This window comes from Arachis ipaensis, chromosome B4, assembly GCF_059453495.1.
Source record: "Arachis ipaensis isolate K30076 ecotype BB chromosome B4, ASM5945349v1, whole genome shotgun sequence".
Lineage (NCBI taxonomy): Eukaryota > Viridiplantae > Streptophyta > Magnoliopsida > Fabales > Fabaceae > Arachis > Arachis ipaensis.
This window is the reverse complement of record NC_142439.1, coordinates 133,645,120-133,667,243: the sequence shown is the minus strand read 5'-3', so window position 1 is coordinate 133,667,243 and position 22,124 is coordinate 133,645,120. Positions and strand designations below refer to the sequence as shown.

The following is a 22,124-nucleotide window of genomic DNA, read 5'->3' as shown; positions in this document are numbered from 1 at the left end:
CACATGGTTAGGGACAGCTTGGTTTAGCCGCTTAGACCAGGATTTTAGTCCTTTTAGGCCCTCCTATCCACTGATGCTCAAAGCCTTGGAATCCTTTTTATTTGCCCTTGCCTTTTGGTTTTAAGAGCTTTTGGCTTTTTCTGCTTGCTTTTTTTTTTTTCTGCAAGCTTTGTTCTTTGCTGCTTTTTCTTGCTTCAAGAATCATTTTTATGATTTTCAGATTATCAATAACATGTCTCATGTTCATCATTCTTTCAAGAGCCAACATATTTAACAGTCTTAAACAACAAATTCAAAAGACATATGCACTGTTCAAGCATTCATTCAGAAGACAGAAAGTATTGCCACCACATTTAACCAATTAGAATTTCTTTTATTAAACTCGAAATTTTATTGCTTCTTATTCAAAAGATCTACTATTTTATTCATGTTTAATGATGATGAGAAAAATAAACTATAGCTTAATTGGAGATAAAATCAAATAGGTACTAATTACTATTATATGACTTCTAAGGCAGACTTTTTATAAGGACACTGTCACAGAGTTAAGGCAGAAATTGGAAATTAACAACCTTTATTCTGGGGGTATGGGGGTTCCTCTGATCCTTGGGAGGCTTGGTATTACAGAAGACTTTTGGCGCTTCAGTTCCCTTAAGTCACGTCCCTGCTCCTCTTGTTCTTTAAACATATGGGTCAGCATTTGACTGTGTTCCTTCTGTTGTTTTATTATCTGCTCCATAGCTTCCTGTATCTTGGTGACAGACGTCTCAAGATATTCCCAATATTCCGCTTGAGGAATCTCTGGGAGGAATTCCTGTGCTCTCTTCTTGATAAGATCCTCCTGTGCTTGTTGTCTCTCCATTGATGCTTTGGTGATTGACTTTTCAATTAGGATATATTCAGTTATTCCCATCTTGACTCCAGCGTCCTTGCAGAGCAGAGAAATCATGCTTGGATAAGCCAACCTGGCCTCTTTTGAATTTTTGTTAGCAATCTTATAGAGCTCAGTTGAAATCAGCTGATGAACCTCCACTTCCTTTCCCATCATGATGCAATGAATCATCACTGCTCTTTTAACTGTGACTTCAGAACGGTTGCTAGTGGTCAACAGAGAACGCCCAATGAAGTCCAGCCATCCTCTGGCAACTGGTTTGAGATCCTCCCTCTTGAGTTGATTTGGGACGCCCTTTGTGTTGGTGGTCCACTGGCTCCAGGGATACATATGTCCTCTAGAATCTTATCCAGGCCAATGTCTGCTCTCATCATCCTCCTGTTGAAGGAGTCTGGATCATCCTTTAGCTGAGGTAGCCTTAATATCTCTCTGATCTTGTCAGGGGTGGTATGAACAATCTTTCCCCTGACCATGGTCCGAAATTCGTAGCAGGCAATTCCAGATAGTCTTTGCTTGTCAGTCTGCCACATATTAGCATAGAACTCCTGGACCATGTTCCTTCCTACTTTCGTTTCAGGATTAGCTAGGACTTCCCAGTTCCTGATTCGAATTTGCTCCTGGATCTCCGGATATTCATCTTCTTTCAGATCGAATCTAACTTCCGGGATCACTGATCTCAGACCCATTACTTTAAGATAATGGTCTGAATGTTCTTTAGATAAGAACTTCCCTTGATTCCAAAGTGGTTTTGGAATGCTCTCTTTCTTGCCTCTTGGAGTGGATTGTTTTTCTTTGGGAGCCATGATCTTAGTGATACCGGATAAACACACCAAACTTAGAGGTTTGCTTGTCCTCAAGCAAAAGAAAAGAAAGGAGAGGGATAGAAGGAGATCGAGGTGCACTTGGTGATGGAGGAAGGGGGAGGCCGAACCCAATTTTAAAGGGGTGGGGGGTGGTTTTTCGAAAGATTGGAAAAGATAAGATAAAAAGATTGAGTTGAAAAAGATAAGATAGAAGATATAGTGTAATTTTGAAAAGATAGGATAGATTTTTGAAAAAGATAAATTTGGATTTTGAAAAAGATAATATGAAGATAAAAAAAAGATATGGATTAGTTGAAAAGATTTTTGAATGAAAAAGATAGATTTGTTTTCAGAAAAGATTTTGAAGAGAGTTGGATTGAATTTGGAAAGATGGATTTTTAGAAATTAAGGTTTTTAGAAATCAGGGTTCTTGACATGTTCATGTAAAAATCATGCCTTGAAGCATAAAATTTGAAATTAAAATGGAAATACGTGTAGGATAAATGGATTTGGCTCCTCCCTGTCTTCCTGGCGTTTGAACGCCCAAACACTGCTTGTTTTGGGCGTTCAGCGCCCAAATGCTGATCTCCTGGGCGTTCAGCGCCCATTTGCTGCCATTCCTGGCGTTCAACGCCCAGTGGGTGGCCATTTCTGGCGTTGAACGCCCAAATTGCTGCCATTACTGGCGTTCAGCGCCCAGTGGATGCCCATTTTGGGCGCTGAACGCCCAAAATGCCCCTTTACTGGCGTTTTCTTGCCATTGAGCTCCCTATCTCTGTTTTGTGTGCAAATTCCTTCTGTAACCCTGTAAACTTATGCAATTGATCCTTTACCTTAGTGTCAGTAAACTTTATATAAACAAATAAAAAAGGAAAATAGGGCAAAATGCTTAGAGGATTAATGCCCCATGGCTGGGTTGCCTCCCAGAAAGCGCTTCTTTATTGTCTTTAGCTGGACCTTGCTGAGCTTTTAATCTAGCTTCAGCCTTGAGCATTCTTGCTCAATGTTGCCTTCAAGATAATGCTTGATTCTTTGTCCATTGACAATGAACTTCTTATCAGAATCAATATCTTGAAGCTCCACGTAACCATATGGTGACACACTTGTAATCACGTATGGTCCCCTCCACCGGGATTTCAGTTTCCCGGGGAATAGCCTGAGTCTAGAGTTAAACAACAGGACCTTCTGTCCTGGTTCAAAGATTCTAGATGACAGCTTTCTGTCATGCCATTTTTTTATTTTTCTTTATAAAGCTTGGCATTTTCGAAAGCTGTGAATCTGAATTCCTCTAGCTCATTTAGCTGGAGCAATCATTTTTCTCCTGCTAATTTGGCATCTAAGTTTAGGAATCTGGTTGCCCAGTAGGCCTTATGTTCCAGTTCCACGGGCAAGTGGCATGCCTTACCATACACGAGTTGGTATGGAGAGGTCCCTATGGGGGTCTTGAATGCTGTTCTGTAAGCCCACAGAGCATCATCCAAGCTCCTTGCCCAATCCTTTCTACGGGTATTTACTGTCCGTTCCAGGATTCTCTTTAATTCTCTGTTAGAGACTTCAGCTTGCCCATTGGTTTGTGGATGATATGGTATGGCCACTTTGTGGCGAATTCCATACCGAACCATGGCAGAGTAAAGCTGTTTATTGCAGAAGTGAGTGCCCCCATCACCGATTAACACTCTAGGGACACCAAACCTGCTAAAGATATGTTTCTGGAGGAACTTCAGCACTGTTTTAGTATCATTGTTGGGTGTGGCAATAGCCTCAACCCATTTTGATACATAGTCAACTGCCACCAGAATATAAGTGTTTGAGTATGATGGTGGGAAAGGTCCCATGAAGTCAATTCCCCATACATCAAACAACTCTATTTCCAAGATTCCTTGTTGAGGCATGGCGTAACCATGAGGCAGATTACCAGCTCGTTGGCAACTGTCACAGTTACGTACAAACTCTCGGAAATCTTTATAGAGTGTGGGCCAATAGAAGCCACATTGGAGGACCTTGGTGGCTGTTCGCTCACCTCCAAAATGGCCTCCATATTGAGATCCATGGCAATGCCATAGGATTCTCTGTGCTTCCTCTCTGGGGACACACCTACGGATAATTCCGTCTGCACATCTCTTAAAGAGATAGGGCTCATCCCATAAGTAGTACTTTGCATCAGTAACTAATTTTTTCTTTTGTATTCGATTGTACTCCTTGGGTATGAACCTTGCAGCTTTATAGTTTGCAATATCGGCAAATCATGGTGCTTCCTGAATGGCAAATAGATGCTCATCAGGGAACGTCTCAGAGATCTCAAGAAAGGGGAGGGACGTCCCTTCCACTGGCTCTATTCGGGACAGATGATCAGCCACTTGGTTCTCTGTCCCTTTTCTGTCTCTTATTTCTATATCAAACTCTTGCAGAAGCAATACCCATCTGATGAGCTTGGGTTTTGAATCCTGCTTTGTGAGTAGATATTTAAGAGCAGCATGGTCAGTATACACAATCACTTTTGATCCTACTAGGTATGATCTGAACTTGTCAATGGCGTAAACCACTGCAAGTAGTTCTTTTTCTGTGGTTGTGTAATTTTTCTGGGCATCATTTAGAATGCGACTGGCATAATAAATGACATGCAGAAGCTTGTCATGCCTCTGTCCCAATACTGCACCAATGGCATGATCACTGGCATCACACATTAACTCAAATGGCAATGTCCAGTCTGGTGCAGAAATGACTGGTGCTGTGACCAGCTTAGCTTTCAGCGTTTCAAACGCCTGCAGGCATGCTGTGTCAAACACAAATGGCGTGTCGGCAGCTAGCAGATTGCTTAGAGGTTTTGCGATTTTTGAAAAATCCTTTATAAACCTCCTATAGAATCCTGCATTCCCCAGAAAGCTTCTGATTGCCTTAACATTGGCAGGTGGTGGTAATTTTTCAATTACCTCTATTTTTGCTTGATCCACCTCTATTCCCTTGTTTGAGATTTTATGCCCAAGAACAATTCCTTCAGTCACCATGAAGTGACACTTTTCCCAGTTTAAAACTAGGTTGGTTTCTTGGCATCTTTTCAGAACAAGTTTCAGGTGATCAAGACAGGAGCTGAATGAGTCTCCATATACTGAGAAGTCATCCATGAAGACTTCCAGAAATTTTTCCACCATGTCAGAGAAAATAGAGAGCATGCATCTCTGGAAGGTTGCAGGCGCATTACATAGCCCAAATGGCATCCTTCTATAAGCAAACATTCCAGATGGACATGTGAATGCTGTTTTCTTTTGATCCTGGGGATCCACTGCAATCTGGTTATAGCCGGAATAGCCATCCAAAAAGCAGTAATAATCATGACCTGCTAGTCTCTCTAGCATCTGGTCTATGAATGGTAAAGGAAAATGATCCTTTCTGGTGGCTATATTGAGCCTTCTGTAGTCAATACACATGCGCCACCCTGTAACTGTTCTTGTAGGAACCAGTTCATTTTTTTCATTATGAATCACTGTCATGCCTCCCTTTTTTGGGACGACTTGAACAGGGCTCACCCAGGGGCTATCAGAAATGGGATAAATAATCCCAGCCTCTAGTAATTTGGTGACCTCTTTCTGCACCACTTCCTTCATGGCTGGATTTAGCCGCCTCTGTGGTTGAACCACTGGTTTGGCATTATCCTCCAATAGGATTTTGTGCATGCATCTAGCTGGGCTTATGCCCTTAAGGTCACCTATGGACCACCCAAGAGCTGTCTTGTGTGTCCTTAGCACTTGAATAAGTGCTTCCTCTTCCTGTGAATTTAAAGCAGAGCTTATGATCACTGGAAAAGTGTCACCTTCTCCCAGAAATGCGTATTTCAAGGATGGTGGTAGTGGCTTGAGCTCGGGTTTAGGAGGTTTTTCCTCTTTCAGAAGAAAGTTCAGAGGCTCTTTCACGTCCTCTGAATCCTCCAAATCAGGCTGAACATCTTTAAAGATGTCTTCCAACTCTGATTCGAGACTCTCAGCCATGTTGATCTCTTCTACCAAAGAGTCAATGAGATCAACTTTCATGCAGTCTGTTGATGTGTCTGGATGCTGCATGGCTTTGACAGCGTTCAACTTAAACTCATCATCATTGACTCTCAGGGTTATTTCCCCCTGTTGGACGTCAATGAGGGATCGTCCAGTTGCTAGGAAGGGTCTTCCTAGAATGAGAGTAGCACTCTTGTGCTCCTCCATTTCCAGCACAACAAAGTCAGTGGGAAAGGCGAATGGCCCAACTCTGACAATCATGTCCTCAATCACGCCTGATGGGTATTTAGTGGAACCATCAGCAAGTTGGAGACATATCCGGGTTGGTTTAACTTCTTCAGTTAAGCCAAGCTTCCTGATAGTGGATGCAGGTATCAGGTTGATGCTTGCCCCAAGATCGCATAAAGCTGTCTTGGTGCAATCACCTTCTAATATGCATGGTATCAGAAAACTCCCAGGGTCTTTAAGCTTTTCAGGAAAGCTTTTCAGAATGACTGCACTGCATTCTTCAGTGAGGAGAACTCTTTCTGTTTCTCTCCACTCCTTTTTATGACTCAAGATCTCTTTCATGAACTTGGCATAAGAAGGTATTTGCTCAAGTGCCTCTGCAAATGGAATCTTTATTTCAAGAGTCCTTAGGTAATCTGCAAAGCGAGCAAATTGCTTATCCTGCTCCTCTTTCCGGAGTTTTTGAGGATAAGGTATCTTGGCTTTATATTCCTCAACCTTAGTGGTTAAAGAAGCCTTTTTAGAGGGGTTGTTATCAGCACTTGTGTGTGTCTGATCCCTCACTGGCAATTGAGTGCCAGAGTCAGAAGCTGGAGTGACATTAGACGCCAGCTCACTGTCTGTTCCTGGCGCCTGAACGCCAGAAATGTACCCATTTTGGGCGTTCAACGCTGGATTCTGCCCCATTGGGGCGTTCAACGCCAGATTTTTGCCCATTTCTGGCGTTGAACGCCAATCCTGCCTTGTTCCTGGCGCTGAACGCCAGTTTTGGGCATGGTCTGGGCGTTCAGCGCCAGCCTTCCACCCATTTTCTGGCGTTTTAGTGCCAGAATTATTTTTCCCTGGGCTCTTACTGTCCTCAGGTGAATCTTTGGTGGGTTGCTCATTTCTTGAATTTTTGATGCCTTGAGGTGGGGTATTTAATGTTTTCCCACTTCTTAATTGAACTGCTTGGCATTCTTCTGCTATTTGCCTTGATAGCTGCTGCTTTGTTTGCTTAAACTGTTCGTCCATATGTATATTAGCTATCCTTGTCTCCTGTAGCCTGTCCTTGAATTCAGCTAGCTGCTTTGTTAGAAAATCCAATTGCTGATTGAATTCAGCAGCTTGTTTTATAGTACTGAATTCAGCAGTTACTGTTTTAACCTCTTCATTCATGGAAGGGTTGCTGCTTAGATACAGATGCTGATTCCTGGCAACTGTATCAATGAGCTCTTGAGCCTCTTCAATTGTCTTTCTCATATGGATAGATCCACCAGCTGAGTAATCTAGAGACATCTGAGCTCCTTCTGCAAGCCCATAGTAGAAGATGTCTAACTGAACCCACTCTGAAAACATTTCAGAGGGGCATTTTCGTAGCATCTCTCTGTATCTCTCCCAGGCATCATAAAGAGATTCATTATCTCCTTGTTTAAAGCCTTGGATGTCCAGCCTTAGCTGTGTCATCCTTTTTGGAGGAAAATACTGATTCAGGAATTTTTCTGTCAGCTGTTTCCATGTTCTTATGCTGGCCTTAGGTTGGTTATTTAACCACTTCTTAGCTTGATCTTTTACAGCAAATGGAAACAGTAATAGTCTGTAGACATCCTGATCTATTTCCTTATCATGTACTGTGTCAGCAATTTGTAAAAATTGTGCCAGAAACTCTGTAGGTTCTTCCTGTGGAAGACCGGAATACTGGCAACTTTGCTGCACCATGATAATGAGCTGAGGATTCAACTCAAAGCTACTAACTCCAATGGAGGGTATGCATATGCTACTCCCATATGAAGCAGTAGAGGGGTTAGAATATGACCCCAGAGTCCTCTTGGACTGTTCATTTCCACTTATGTCCATGATGGATATATGGATATAACTTGGATTGATTTATCTTTTTATTTATTTTATTTTATAAGAAGTAAATACTTAAATAAAATAAAATAACTAAAAAGAATTTGAATTTTGAAATTAAAAATATTTTTTTTTTCGTAAAAGAAAATAAAAATTAATTAGTTAAAAAAAAAGAAATTTTTGAAAAAGAGGGAAGATATTTTCGAAAATTAGAGAGAGAGAGTTAGTTAGGTAGTTTTGAAAAAGTTAAGAAACAAACAAAAAGTTAGTTGGTTAGTTGAAACAAATTTTGAAAAGATAAGAAGTTAGGAAGTTAGAAGAGATATTTTGAAAAGATATTTTTGAATTTAGTGAGGAGAGAGAAAAACAATAAGATAGTACAAGATTTAAAATTTTTAGATCTAATGCTCCTTGTTTTTGAAAATTTTGGAGGGAAAACACCAAGGAACACCAAACTTAAAAATTTTAAGATCAAGACACAAGGAAAACTCAAGAACACTTTGAAGACTCACAAGAACACAAGAACATGAAGAAAGAACACCAAACTTAAAATTTTTAGAAAACCAAACCAAAATTTTCGAAAACCAAAGGGAAATCAACAAGAAAACACCAAACTTAAAGTTTGGCACAAGATTTAATAGAAAAAATATTATTTATGAAAAAGAAGGTTTTGAAAAGAATATAAAAGACTCTAACCCAATTGCCAAGAACACAGATTAATGCTCTAGCCAAATGAGTTATGAAAATTTTCGAAAATTTTAAGAAAGATTATTTTTGAAAACGCCAAACTTAAAGTTTGGCACAGGATTTAACAGAAAAAATTATTTTTGAAAAAGGTTTTAAAAAATATGATAGCCAATTACCATGAACATAAACACCACGTTCTAATTAACTGAGCTATAAATTTAAAGTGTTTTAACAAGGGATAAATAATAAAAGACTCTAAACCAAAAAGAGAAAATTTTTCCTAATCTAAGCAACAAAATAAGCCGTTAGATGTCCAAACACGAACAATCCCCGGCAACGGCGCCAAAAACTTGGTGCACGAATTGTGAATCACACTTTTCACAACGCGTACCACTAACCAGCAAGTGCACTGGGTCGTCCAAGTAATACCTCACGTGAGTAAGGGTCGAATCCCACGGAGATTGTTGGTTTGAAGCAATCTATGGTTATCTTGTAAATCTTAGTCAGGAAGTCAATTATGTTTATCAGTTGAATTGTGAATAATCAAGAGAACATAAATTAAAGATTACTTGTTGTGCAGTAATGGAGAATATGTTGGAGTTTTGGAGATGCTTTGTCTTCTGAATCTCTGCTTTCCTCTGTCTTCTGATTCGTGCACGCACGCCCTCCTATGGCAAGCTGTGTGTTGGTGGATCACCGTTGTCAATGGCTACCTTCCGTCCTCCCAGTGAAAACTACGCTCACGCGCTCTGTCACAGCACGGCTAATCACCGGTTGGTTCTCGATCCGGTTGGAATAGGATTTACTATCCTTTTGCGTCTGTCACTAACGCCCAGCCTTCAAGAGTTTGAAGCTCGTCACAGTCATTCAATCCTTGAATCCTACTCGGAATACCACAGACAAGGTTTAGACTTTCCGGATTCTCATGAATGCTGCCATCAGTTCTAGCTTATACCACGGAGATTCTGATTAAAGAATCTAAGAGATACTCATTCAATCGTATATAGAACGGAGGTGGTTGTCAGGCACACGTTCATGATTTGAGGAAGGTGATGAGTGTCACAGCTCATCACCTCCATCACAGTTAAGCGCGAATGAACATCTTAGATAGGAACAAGCGTGTTTGAATGGAAAACAGAAATACTTGCATTAATTCATCGAGACACAGCAGAGCTCCTCACCCCCAACAATGGGGTTTAGAGACTCATGCCGTCAGAGAATACAAAGTTTAGATCTGAAATGTCATGAGATGCAAAATAAATCTCTAAAAGTTGTTTAAATACTAAACTAGTAGCCTAGGTTTACAAAAATTGGATAAACTATGATGGATGATGCAGAGATCCACTTCTGGGGCCCACTTGGTGTGTGCTGGGGCCCACTTGGTGTGTGCTGGGGCTGAGACTTAAGCAATTCACTTGCAGAGGCCATTTGTGGAGTTGAACGCCAGTTTTTATGCCAGTTTGGGCGTTCAACTCCAGCTTTTGATCCTTTTCTGGCGCTGGACGCCAGAATTGGGCAGAGGACTGGCGTTGAACGCCAGTTTACGTCGTCTATCCTTGTGCAAAGTATGGACTATTATATATTTCTGGAAAGCCCTGGATGTCTACTTTCCAACGCAATTGGAAGCATGCCATTTCGAGTTCTGTAGCTCCAGAAAATCCACTTTGAGTGCAGGGAGATCAGAATCCAACAGCATCAGCAGTCCTTTTTCAGCCTAAATCAGATTTTTGCTCAGCTCCTCCAATTTCAGCCAGAAAAATACCTGAAATTACAGAAAAACACACAACTCATAGTAAAGTCCAGAAATATGAATTTTTCCTAAAAACTAATAGAAATAGACTAACAACTAACTAAAACATACTCAAAACTATATGAAATTATCCCCAAAAAGCGTACAAAATATCCGCTCATCACAAGACCAAAAGGAGAAAAGTAAATCTACTGGAATAAAAATGTCTTCAAATGGGAATAACAATAATGTAAATAAAAGAAAGCAATATTAAACTGAAATACCTCAAATAACATTAATTCAAAAGAGTAATCTGTAACATAGAAGAACTCATAAATTAAATTGCAAAAGTAAATAAAAGGGAATATTGAACCTGATAAAGAGATAATCCTGAAAGCGAATAAAATCCTAATTCTAAATCCTAATCCTAAAGAGAGAAGAGAGAGGAGAGAACCTTTATCTAAACTAAATCTAAATCATGAAAACTAACTAAAGTGGAGTCTCCCTTGAATGGATGCATTCCCCCACTTCATAACCTCTGGTCTATGCCTTCTGGACTTGGATTTGGGCCAAAAAAAGGCTTCAGAATTTGCTGGGAGCATTTTCTGCAATTTCTGGTGCGTGGCCTCTACCACGCGTCCGCGTGGGTCACGCGGTCGCGTCATTCGGAGTTTTCCTTGTCACGCGGTCGCGTCAGTCATGCGGCCGCGTCATATGTGTTCTGCTTAAGGAGCGCGGTCGCGTCAGTCATGCGGCCGCGTCGCTGCTTCTTCGCGCTTGGCATGCGGCCGCGTCGTCCATGCGATCGCGTGGATGCCAATTTCTCCAAAAACTCTATTTTGTGCTTTCCTTCCATTTTTGTATGTTTCCTTTCCATCCTTTAAGTCATTCCTACCTTAGAAGATCTGAAACTACTCAACACACTAATCACGGCATCGAATGGAAATAAAGGTAATTAAAATAATTAATTTTAAAGCATAGGAAACATGTTTTTCACATACATCACATAATAAGGAAGGGAAAGTAAAACCATGCAATTAATATGAATAAGTGGGTGAAGGATTGAATAAATCACTCAGATTAAGCACAAAATATATCATAAAATATGGGTTTATCAACCTCCCCACACTTAAACAATAGCATGTCCTCATGTTAAATCCAAGAGTAATGTTAGGTTAAAGTGGTGGAATATCATGCAATACAATCTAATCTAAATGCAACTACCTAGATGCATCATGCAATTCTAATTTTTATTCACTTGTATATAAAGCTTGCATGTAGTTGAATTAATTCACATTCTCAAGGAGTCATATATAGTCAAACCTTAGATAATGATAAAGCACTTTTAGAGTTGAGATGGGAGAGAAAAACATTTTATAAACTTGCAAGACAATTAATAATTCAAGCAGAGATATATGTTAATGAGTTATTGAACCCTCACTGGATTTTGTGTTTACTCTCTAGTCACTCAGTGTTTATTGGGTTAATCACTCTATTCTTCTTTTTATTCTTGCTTTCTATAACTTTGTTCTTCATCTAACCAATCAACAATTATAGAATATAGACATACCAAAAATCATGAGGTCTTTAGTTAAGGTTGTAATGGGGCCAAGGTAAAGGTAAGGGTATATGTATAAGGCTAAGTGAGCTAATAAGTGAATCCTTAATTAGTCTAAGATCTCACCTAACATACATACTTTGTAAAGCAAAGCTTCTTTACCTATTTTCCCATATTTTCCCACTTTTGATGTTACATGCTCATGTTTCAATGTTTATTTTTTTTTATCCTATGTGCATTGCTTTATTTCACATTTGGGGAATTCTTTTGTGTCCCCTTTATTCAAATACTAAAAAATAACACTTTTTTTTAATGCACATGGTAATTCAATTATTTTGATTTCACATGAGCATGCTTCCCAAAATTTTTATTTGAATTATTTTATTCTTTTCAACTTTTCTACCTTTTTGTTTTTATCATCCATGTTCCCAATAGGTTTCCCACATGTAAACCATACACAATTTCTATCTTAAGCTAACCAAGGATTCAACTTGGGATTTTTATTTTGTTTTTCTACTTAAGGCTAGTAATGTGGTTTATAGAATAAAAGGGGATTTAAAGGCTCAAGAGGGCTAACAAGGGTGATGTAAAAGGTAAGCTATTTTGGGATAAGTGAGCAAAAAATCAAATAATGGCCTCAATCACTCTCTTGGTATGCAGTTATATTCTATAATCGGACATATAGATTAAAACAAAGTAAAGAACATCAGGATAAATAAGAAGGGTGGAACACACAGGAATAAAAATTATGGTTTGAATGTAACCATACAATTAAGCTCAAAACTCACAGGCTGTGTGTTCTCTAGCTCAAAAATCATTTATCAGTTATGTATGTCATGCAGGTTTAGTTAAAAATTCCCATTATTCTCAACGTAAAATTTATATTGAATGGCTTTAAAGTTCTAGTGTTTCTCCTTGATGAAATGTTGTTAACTAACTAACATGTAATGCTATATATACAGGTGTGTGGATTGTTTCTATTATGTTCAAGTCCCTAGTTTACTTTCCTTTTTATATTTTTCAATTTAAACTAAGCTATCTTATGCTAAAAAAAAGGGTAAACTATACTAATTAATCCACAATTTCTATAACTAATAAGTAGAATTGCAACTAAAACTAAATAGCTAAAATATGAACTAAAAATACAAAATGCAAAAATAGAGTAAAAATACATAAAAATAGCAATAAATAAGTACTGAGAGATAAAAATAAAAATAAAGAGAAAAATACAGAAAAATAGAAAAATAAAATAAAAAGAGTATGTAGTGGTTCACCAAAAAATACGCCAGAGATGGCGACCTCCCCACACTTAAAATGTAGCATCGTCCCTGGTGCTCACTCAAACAGGGTGTGAAGGGGTGTCATCACTGGAAGGACGGATAGCTGGAGTCTCTGTGGTGGTGGTCTGAGGAGCTGCCTGTGGCAGAGGAGGTGCTGACTGGATAGGGATCTCGGGGTCTACAGCCTGAATCTGATGCGGGGTCTCCTACTGGTGTGCTGCCTTCTGGGTGCTTGCCTGCTCTGCCTCCTGCTGTGGATGAGTCGCAGCCTCGGGCACATCCGCCTCCTCCTTAGATGCCTCGGATGGTGTGTCAGGCTCGGAGGGGATGTCGCCAGATCGTATCATCAGCTTCAGGTGCTCATAGCGTCGCTTGTTGCGACGCTCCATCTGGTCAAGCCGTCGAAACAGGCGGTACACTAGATGATAGACGGGCTCTGGGGCAGTTGGAGGTGCAGTGGTGGTGGCAGGGGTAGCTGGGGCAGTTGTAGAGGAAGAAAGGCCGGCAGATGGTGTGGCTGTGGCACCAGAAGCAGTGAGGAAAGGAGGTCTGTAGCCTAAAGCCAGAAAGTTCCTACTGTAAGGGATAATCTTCTTGCATTCTACAGCAGGTGGCTTTTCATCAGCATCCCCCCAAGGCACGTCAGCTCGACGGCCTAGCTGTGTAATCAAATAGGGAAAGGAAAGAGTGCCTCGGACGTGGAACCTGGCCATATAGTACCGGATAAAGCGTGGCAGGTACAGGTCCTTACCCTCCATCACACACCATAGGAGGGTGATCATAGTGGCTAGTATCTCAGTCTCATGAGTACTCGGCATAATAAAGTTGCTAAGTATCTGATGCCATAGCCGAGCCTCATCATTCAAGTAAATCCGCTTGATTCCCTTTGGCATGGTAGTGTTCTGACCCATAATCCAAGGAACGGTCGGGTCAAGGGCTATCCGGGCCTTGACTGCATCCCAATCAAACTTCATGAAGCGCATGTCCTCTTCAGCTCTTTGATAACCATCCAGCTGATCAGTTTTAGGCAGAAGTTTCAAAACATCTTCAATGGCCTCTTCAGTGACCAGAATTTGCTTTTCTCTAAGGTTCTCTGCATCTAGAGAAGTTTTGAAGTAATTGCAGTAGAATTCCTTAACCCAAGATGCATTGACCTCAGTCAGGTTTCTCTCCAGAAAGAACCAGCCTCTTTGTTTGATCTGATCAGAGCGGTATTGCTAGAGTTCTTCTGGGATTTTCAAGGTCCTCTCCAGGTATAGGTTCCTGGAGGTTGCAAACACTGGATACTTCAGCTCACAGTATCGGTTGGCAAACTTTACTGGATCATTAGCAGGGAGTAGCTGGTCAGCCTTCTCCTGCAGGGTAAAATTTTTCTCCCGCCAGGAGTCATCATGCATAATATCCATAATGGACATGGAGGATTCTCCTCTTTTCCGTTTTTCAGTAGTAGCCTTTCCTTTTCTTTTTCTTTGGCTGGCAGACATCCTGAAAAATAGAAAACCAGGATATAGTGAAAACAGGAAAACAAATAGGCAAATAATCAAAAGAAACACAAGGTGGCAAACGAGCAAAAGGATGAGGAAAATGAGTTAAGTAAATGTGCATTAAGGATAGGAGTTAAAAGTTCGAAAAAGAGAATTCACAATCCAAAATGTAATTGAATTCATGTTAAATAGAAAAATTAACATCATGCCATGGTTAGAATGTTAAAAGAAAGTGAAAAAAATCAGAAGAGAAGTTTTGAAAGGTTAGGTTGGAATTGAAAAAGAGTTTAGGAAGTCAACATTAGTGAGTTAGTAAAAAGTGGGTTAAAGTAAGTGGCATAATGAAAATATTCCAAGTAACAAGTATTCACAGTTAGAAGCTATAAGTAACTCATATCCAAATAAGGAAAACAGGTTGATGATGATTCAAATAGATATAGAAATAGAAAAAATTGGAATCAAACATCAAAAATGAAAATTATGAACCAGGAAATCAAAAAGAATAAGAAAGCTTGCCTTGGCATTCATGAATTGTTTTGGTTAAATCTAAGGAAAGCACAGTTGAAAATGCCAAAATCAAGACATGAATGGAAATATTTTACAGAGATTTGGGCAGCATTCCGGCTAAAATTGGATTGACCCAGAAAATAAACAACAACAGAAGAGTTCATATGAATAAAAAATACCGCTGCAATTACATATAAGGAATAAGAACATGAAAAATCAGAGTAAAGAGCATCATGAAACAAGAAATTACAGCATATGAACAAAACTAACCTCACAGCAACAGCAGAATTGCGAAAATAATGAAACAAGAAACACGAACAGCGCAATTAAACAGACCTAAATCCACTGACCACATCCTAGGCTACCTAACAACCTAAAATCCACTACAACATGTATATCTAACTAGCCTAATGATGAACATAAATAGAAAAATATGAATTAACTACGAAGGATAGAAGGGTGGCATTCGTCGGAACCTGGTAGGCGTAAGAAAGAGAGTGGGGCAGAGAGGTGGCTGGGGATGACGGCGGTGGCGTCCGGCGCGGTGGAAGAGGGTGGTGCGGCGGCGGTGGCTGCTGTTCGGAGGAAGGGAGGGAAAGGTAGGGGTAATGGGGGGTGGGGGGGGTAATAGGGGAAGGGAGGGGGGCGTGTGGGTGGCGTTGGGCAGTGGTGACGGCGGCGGTGGGGTGGTGGTCGTGGAGGGGAAAGAAGAAGGAAGAAGAAGAAAGAAGGGGGAAGGAGGAAGGGGGTTTGGTGGTGGCGGCGTCTGGGTGGTCGGCGGCGTGATGGTGGTTCGGTGGTGGTGGCTGGGTGGTGGTGGTGTGATTGGAGAAGAAGAGAGGGAAGAGAGGGGTTTGGGGGGGGGGGGCGTGGTGGACGAAATTGTGATCACATTAATGTAGTACTCTTTGTTATTGTATGGAATCATTATTATGGCTCTTTACTATGTGTGGACACAACTCCGTTCAACTAACCAGCAAGTGTACTGGGTCGTCCAAGTAATAAACCTTACGTGAGTAAGGGTCGATCCCACAGAGATTGTTGGCTTGAAGCAAGCTATGGTCACCTTGTAAATCTCAGTCAGGCGGATTTAAACATGATACTTTATTAGATTAAAATAAACAATAAAAGGGATAGAGATACTTATGTAGATTCATTGGCAGGAATTTCAGATAAGCGAATGGAGATGCTTTTCGTTCCTCTGAACCTCTGCTTTCCTGCTATCTTCATCCAATCAGTCTTACTCCTTTCCATGGCTGGCTTTATGTGATACATCACCACTGTCAATGGCTACTTTCGGTCATCTCTCGGGAAAATGATCCAATGCCCTGTCACGGCACGGCTAATCGTCTGGAGGCATCACCCTTGCCAATGGCTTCATCTTATCCTCTCAGTGAATAATATGCTCACGCACCCTGTCACGGCACGGCTATTCATCTGTCGGTTCTCGATCATGCTGGAATAGGATTTACTATCCTTTTGCGTCTGTCACTAACGCCCTGCAATCGCGAGTTAGGAGCTCGTCACAGTCATTCAATCATTGAATCCTACTCGGAATACCACGGACAAGGTTTAGACTTTCCGGATTCTCTTGAATGCCGCCATCTTTCTAGCTTACGCCACGAAGATTCTGGTTAGGAGATCTAAGAGATATTCATTCTAGCTTAATTCATGTAGAACAGAAGTGTTTGTCAGGCACGCGTTCATAAGGGGGAAGGATGATGAGCGTCACACATAATCATCACCTTCATCACGTTCTTGGGTGCGAATGGATATCTTAGAAGAGAAATAAGAAGAATTGAATAGAAAACAGTAGTACTTTGCATTAATCTTTGAGGAACAGCAGAGCTCCACACCTTAATCTATGGAGTGTAGAAACTCTACCGTTGAAAATACATAAGTGAAGGTCCAGGCATGGCCGAGATGGCCAGCCCCCTAAACGTGATCAATAGTCTCCTAAGATGAACAATGGAATAAAACTGAGACCAAAGATGTCTAATACAATAGTAAGAGGTCCTATTTATAATAAACTAGTCACTAGGGTTTACATGAGTAAGTAATTGATGCATAAATCCACTTCCGGGGCCCACTTGGTGTGTGTTTGGGCTGAGCCTAAGTGTAGCACGTGCAGAGGCCATTTGTGGAGTTGAAGGCCAGTTTCTGTGCCAGTTTGGGCGTTCAACTCTGGTTTTGGATCCTTTTCTGGCGCTGGACGCCAGATTTGGGCAGAAGGCTGGCGTTGAACGCCAGTTTACATCGTCTATTCTTGGCCAAAGTATGGACTATTATATATTTCTGGAAAGCCCTGGATGTCTACTTTCCAACGCAATTGGAAGCGAGCCATTTCGAGTTCGGTAGCTCCAGAAAATCCACTTTGAGTGCAGAGAGGTCAGAATCCAACAGCATCAGCAGTCCTTCTTCAACCTCTGAATCTGATTTTTGCTCAAGTCCCTCAATTTCAGCCAGAAAATACCTGAAATTACAGAAAAACACACAAACTCATAGTAAAGTCCAGAAATGTGAATTTAACATAAAAACTAATGAAAATATCCCTAAAAGTAACTAGATCCTACTAAAAACATACTAAAAACAATGTCAAAAAGCGTATAAATTATCCGCTCATCACAACACCAAACTTAAATTGTTGCTTGTCCCCAAGCAACTGAAAATCAAATAGGATAAAAAGAAGAGAATATACTATAAATTCCAAACTATCAATGAAACAGAGCTTCAATCATATGAGCGGGACTTATAGCTTTTTGCCTCTTGAATAGTTTTGGCATCTCACTTTATCCATTGAGGTTCAGAATGATTGGCATCTATAGGAACTTCAGATTTCGAATAATGTTATTGACTCTCCTAGTTCAGTATGATGATTCTTGAACACAGCTTCTTTATGAGTCTTGGCCGTGGCCCTAAGCACTTTGTTTTCCAGTATTACCACCGGATACATAAATGCCACAGACACATAATTGGGTGAACCTTTTCAGATTGTGACTTAGCTTTGCTAAAGTCCCCAATTAGAGGTGTCCAGGGTTCTTAAGCACACTCTTTGCTTTTTGCTTTGGACCTTGACTTTAACCGCTCAGTCTCAAGTTTTCACTTGACACCTACACGCCACAAGCACATGGTTAGGGACAGCTTGGTTTAGCCGCTTAGACCAGGATTTTATTCCTTTAGGCCCTCCTATCCACTGATGCTCAAAGCCTTGGGATCCTTTTTATTTGCCCTTGCCTTTTGGTTTTAAGGGTTATTGGCTTTTTCTGCTTGCTTTTTCTTTTTCTTTCTATTTTTTTTTTCGCCTATTTTTTCTTCTTTCTTTTTTTTTTTTTTTTTTTTGCAAGCTTTGTTCTTTGCTGCTTTTTCTTGCTTCAAGAATCATTTTTATGATTTTTCAGATTATCAAATAACATGTCTCCTAGTCATCATTCTTTCAAGAGCCAACATATTTAACATTCTTAAACAACAACTTCAAAAGACATATGCACTGTTCAAGCATACATTCAGGAAACAAGAAGCATTATCACCACATCAATATAATTAAACTAAGTTCAAGGATAAATTCGAAACTCATGTACTTCTTGTTCTTTTGAATTAAAACATTTTTCATTTAAGAGAGGTGATGGATTCATAGGACATTCATATCTTTAAGACAAAGTTACTAACTACTAATGATCATGTAATGAAGACACAAACACAGATAAGCACATAACATAGAAAACGAAAAACAGAGAAAGTAAGAACAAGGAATGAGTCCACCTTAGTGATGTCCTTGAGCTCTTCTATGTCTCTTCCTTGTCTTTGTTGCTCCTCCTTCATTGCTTTTAGATCTTCTTTGATTTCATGAAGGATGATGGAGTGCTCTTGATGTTCCACCCTTAGTTGCTTCCAATAATTGTGTGGAAGAAAATGTATCCCCTGAGGTGTCTCAGGGATCTCTTGATTTGTAGTCAAATGTTCTACCACTGAGCTATAGACCCTTGATGGAAGCTTTTGTCTTCCCTTTCCTCTTTCTAGAGGCCTCTCTGGCCTTAGGTGCCATCAATGGTTATGGAGAAAAACAAAAAAGCTATGCTTTTTACCACACCAAACTTAGAATGTTGCTCGCCCTCGAGCAAAAGAAGAAAGAATAGAAGAAGAAGAAGAAGAAGATATGGAGGAGATGGATGGATGTGTATATTCGGCCATATGGGTGGGATTGGGTGGGAGAGAGATGTTGAATTTTGAAGGTAGTGGTTGTATGGATGTGAGTGGTAAATGGAAAACAGAAGGGATGATCATGAATGGGAAGAGAGATGATGAGGTAGGTGGGGATCCTGTGGGGTCCACAGATCCTGAGGTGATCCTATGAGGTCCACAGATCTTGAGGTGTCAAGGCATTTACATCCCTGCACCAATTTAGGCATGCAAAATGCCCTTGCACACAACTCTGGGCGTTCAGCGCCAGGTTGGTGCCCATTTTGGGCGTTCAACGCCCATTTGCTGCCATTTCTGGCGTTGAACGCCAGAACCATGCTTGTTCTGGGCGTTCAGCGCCAGGATGCTCCCATTCTGGGCGTTCAGCGCCAGAACTATGCTCTGTTCTGGCGTTTGAACGCCAGGCAGATGCTCCTCCAGGGTGTGATTTTTTTTCTGCTGTTTTTGATTCCGTTTTCAATTTTTATATTTATTTTGTGACTCCACATGATCATGAACCTAAGAAAACATGAAAAACAATAAAAATAAGAATTAGATAAACATTGGGTTGCCTCCCAACAAGCGCTTCTTTAATGTCAATAGCTTGACAGTGGGCTCTCATGGAGCCTCACAGATGTGCAGAGCTTTGTTGAGACTCTCCAACACCAAACTTAGAGTTTGACTGTGGGGGCTCTGGTTGACTCTGCTTGGAGAGAAGCTTTTTCTGCTTCCTCTCCATGGTTGCAGAGGGAGATCCTTGAGTTTTAAACACAAGGGAGTCCTCATTCCATTGAAGGACTAGTTCACCTCTGTCAACATCAATCACAGCTCTTGCTGTGGCCAGGAAAGGTCTTCCTAGGATGATGGATTCATCCTCTTCCTTTCCAGTATCCAGGACTATAAAATCAGTAGGTATGTAAAGGCCCTCAACCTTTACTAATACATCTTCTACTTGTCCATAAGCCTGTTTTCTAGAGCTGTCTGCCATCTCTAATGAGATTTTAGCAGCTTGCACCCCATAGATTCCCAGTTTCTCTATTACAGAGAGGGGCATGAGGTTTATTCATGAACCAAGGTCACACAGAGCCTTAAAGATTATGGTGCCTATGGTACAAGGTATTATGAACTTTCCAGGATCCTGTCTCTTCTGAGGTAATGTCAGTTGATCCAGATCACTTAGTTCATTGATGAACAAGGGAGGTTCAACTTCCCAAGTATCAATGCCAAATAATTTGGCATTCAGCTTCATGATTGCACCAAGAAACTTGGCAGTTTGCTCTTTAGTAACATCCTCATTCTCTTCAGAAGAGGAATACTCATCAGAGCTCATGAAGGGTATAAGGAGGTTCAATGGAATCTCTATGGTCTCTAGATGAGCCTCAGAGTCCTTTGGTTCCCCAGAGGGAAGCTCCTTATTGACCACTGGACGTCCCAGGAGGTCTTCCTCCTTGGGATTCACGTCCTCGCCTCTCCTCTCAGGTTCGGCCATGGCGCTTATGTCAATGGCCTTGCACTCTCCTTTTGGGTTCTCTTCTGTATTGCTTGGGAGAGTACTAGGAGGGATTTCAGTGATCCTTTTACTCAGCTGGCCCACTTGTGCTTCCAGATTTCTAATGGAAGACCTTGTTTCATTCATGAAACTTACAGTGGCCTTAGATAGATCAGAGACTAGATTTGCTAAATTAGAAGCATTTTGTTCAGAGTTCTCTGTCTGTTGCTGAGTTGATGATGGAAAAGGTTTGCTATTGCTAAACCTGTTTCTTCCACCATTATTAAAGCCTTGTTGAGGCTTTTGATCCTTCCATGAGAAATTTGGATGATTTCTCCATGTTGAGTTATAGGTGTTTCCATAAGGTTCACCTAAGTAATTTACCTCTGCTATTGCAGGGTTCTCAGGATCATAAGCTTCTTCTTCAGAAGAAGCCTCTTGAGTGCTGTTGGATGCAGCTTGCATTCCATGCAGACTCTGAGAAATCATATTGACTTGCTGAGTCAATATTTTATTATGAGCCAATATGGCATTCAGAGTATCAACTTCAAGAACTCCCTTCTTCATAGGCGTCCCATTATTCACAGGATTCCTTTCAGAAGTGTACATGAACTGGTTATTAGCAACCATGTCAATGAGTTCTTGAGCTTCTGCAGGCGTTTTCTTTAGGTGAATGGATCCACCTGCAGAAGTATCCAATGACATCTTTGATAACTCAGATAAACCATCATAGAATATATCCAGGATGGTCCATTCTGAAAGCATGTCAGAAGGACACTTTTTGGTCAACTGTTTGTATCTTTCCCAAGCTTCATAGAGAGATTCACCTTCTTTCTGTCTGAAGGTTTAAACATCAGCTCTAAGCTTGCTCAGCTTTTGAGGAGGAAAGTACTTGGCTAAGAAAGCCGTGACCAGCTTATCCCAAGAGTTCAGGCTGTCTTTGGGTTGAGAATCCAACCATAATCTAGCTCTGTCTCTTACAGCAAAAGGGAAAAGCATGAGCCTGTAGACTTCAGGATCTATTCCATTAGTCTTAACAGTATCACATATCTGCAAGAATTCAGTTAAGAACTGAAAGGGATCTTCAGATGGAAGTCCATGAAACTTGCAGTTCTGCTGCATCAGAGAAACTAATTGAGGTTTCAGCTCAAAGTTGTTTGCTCCAATGGCAGGAATGGAGATGCTTCTTCCATGTAAATTAGAATTAGGTGCAGTAAAGTCACCAAGCATCTTCCTTCCATTATTATTATTTTCGGCTACCATCTCCTCTGCCTGTTCGAAAATTTCTGAAAGGTTATCTCTGGATTGTTGTATTTTAGCTTCTCTTAATTTTCTCTTCAGAGTCCTTTCAGGTTCTGGATCTGCTTCCACAAGAATGTCCTTATCCTTGCTCCTGCTCATATGACAAGGAAGAATGGCCAGGAAAATGATAATAATAATAGAGATCCTTTATACCACAGTATAGGGATCCCTTT

The 22,124-nt window shown here is 40.7% G+C and overlaps 1 non-coding gene across 1 annotated transcript; it reads left to right on the top strand.

Moving 5' to 3' along the window:
• The first annotated feature begins 21,408 nt into the window (after positions 1-21,408).
• LOC148569289 (small nucleolar RNA R71) lies at positions 21,409-21,516 on the top strand. Its single transcript, XR_015881709.1, has one exon. It is a non-coding gene; the product is annotated as a small nucleolar RNA R71 (small nucleolar RNA).
• The last annotated feature ends 608 nt before the right edge of the window (positions 21,517-22,124 follow it).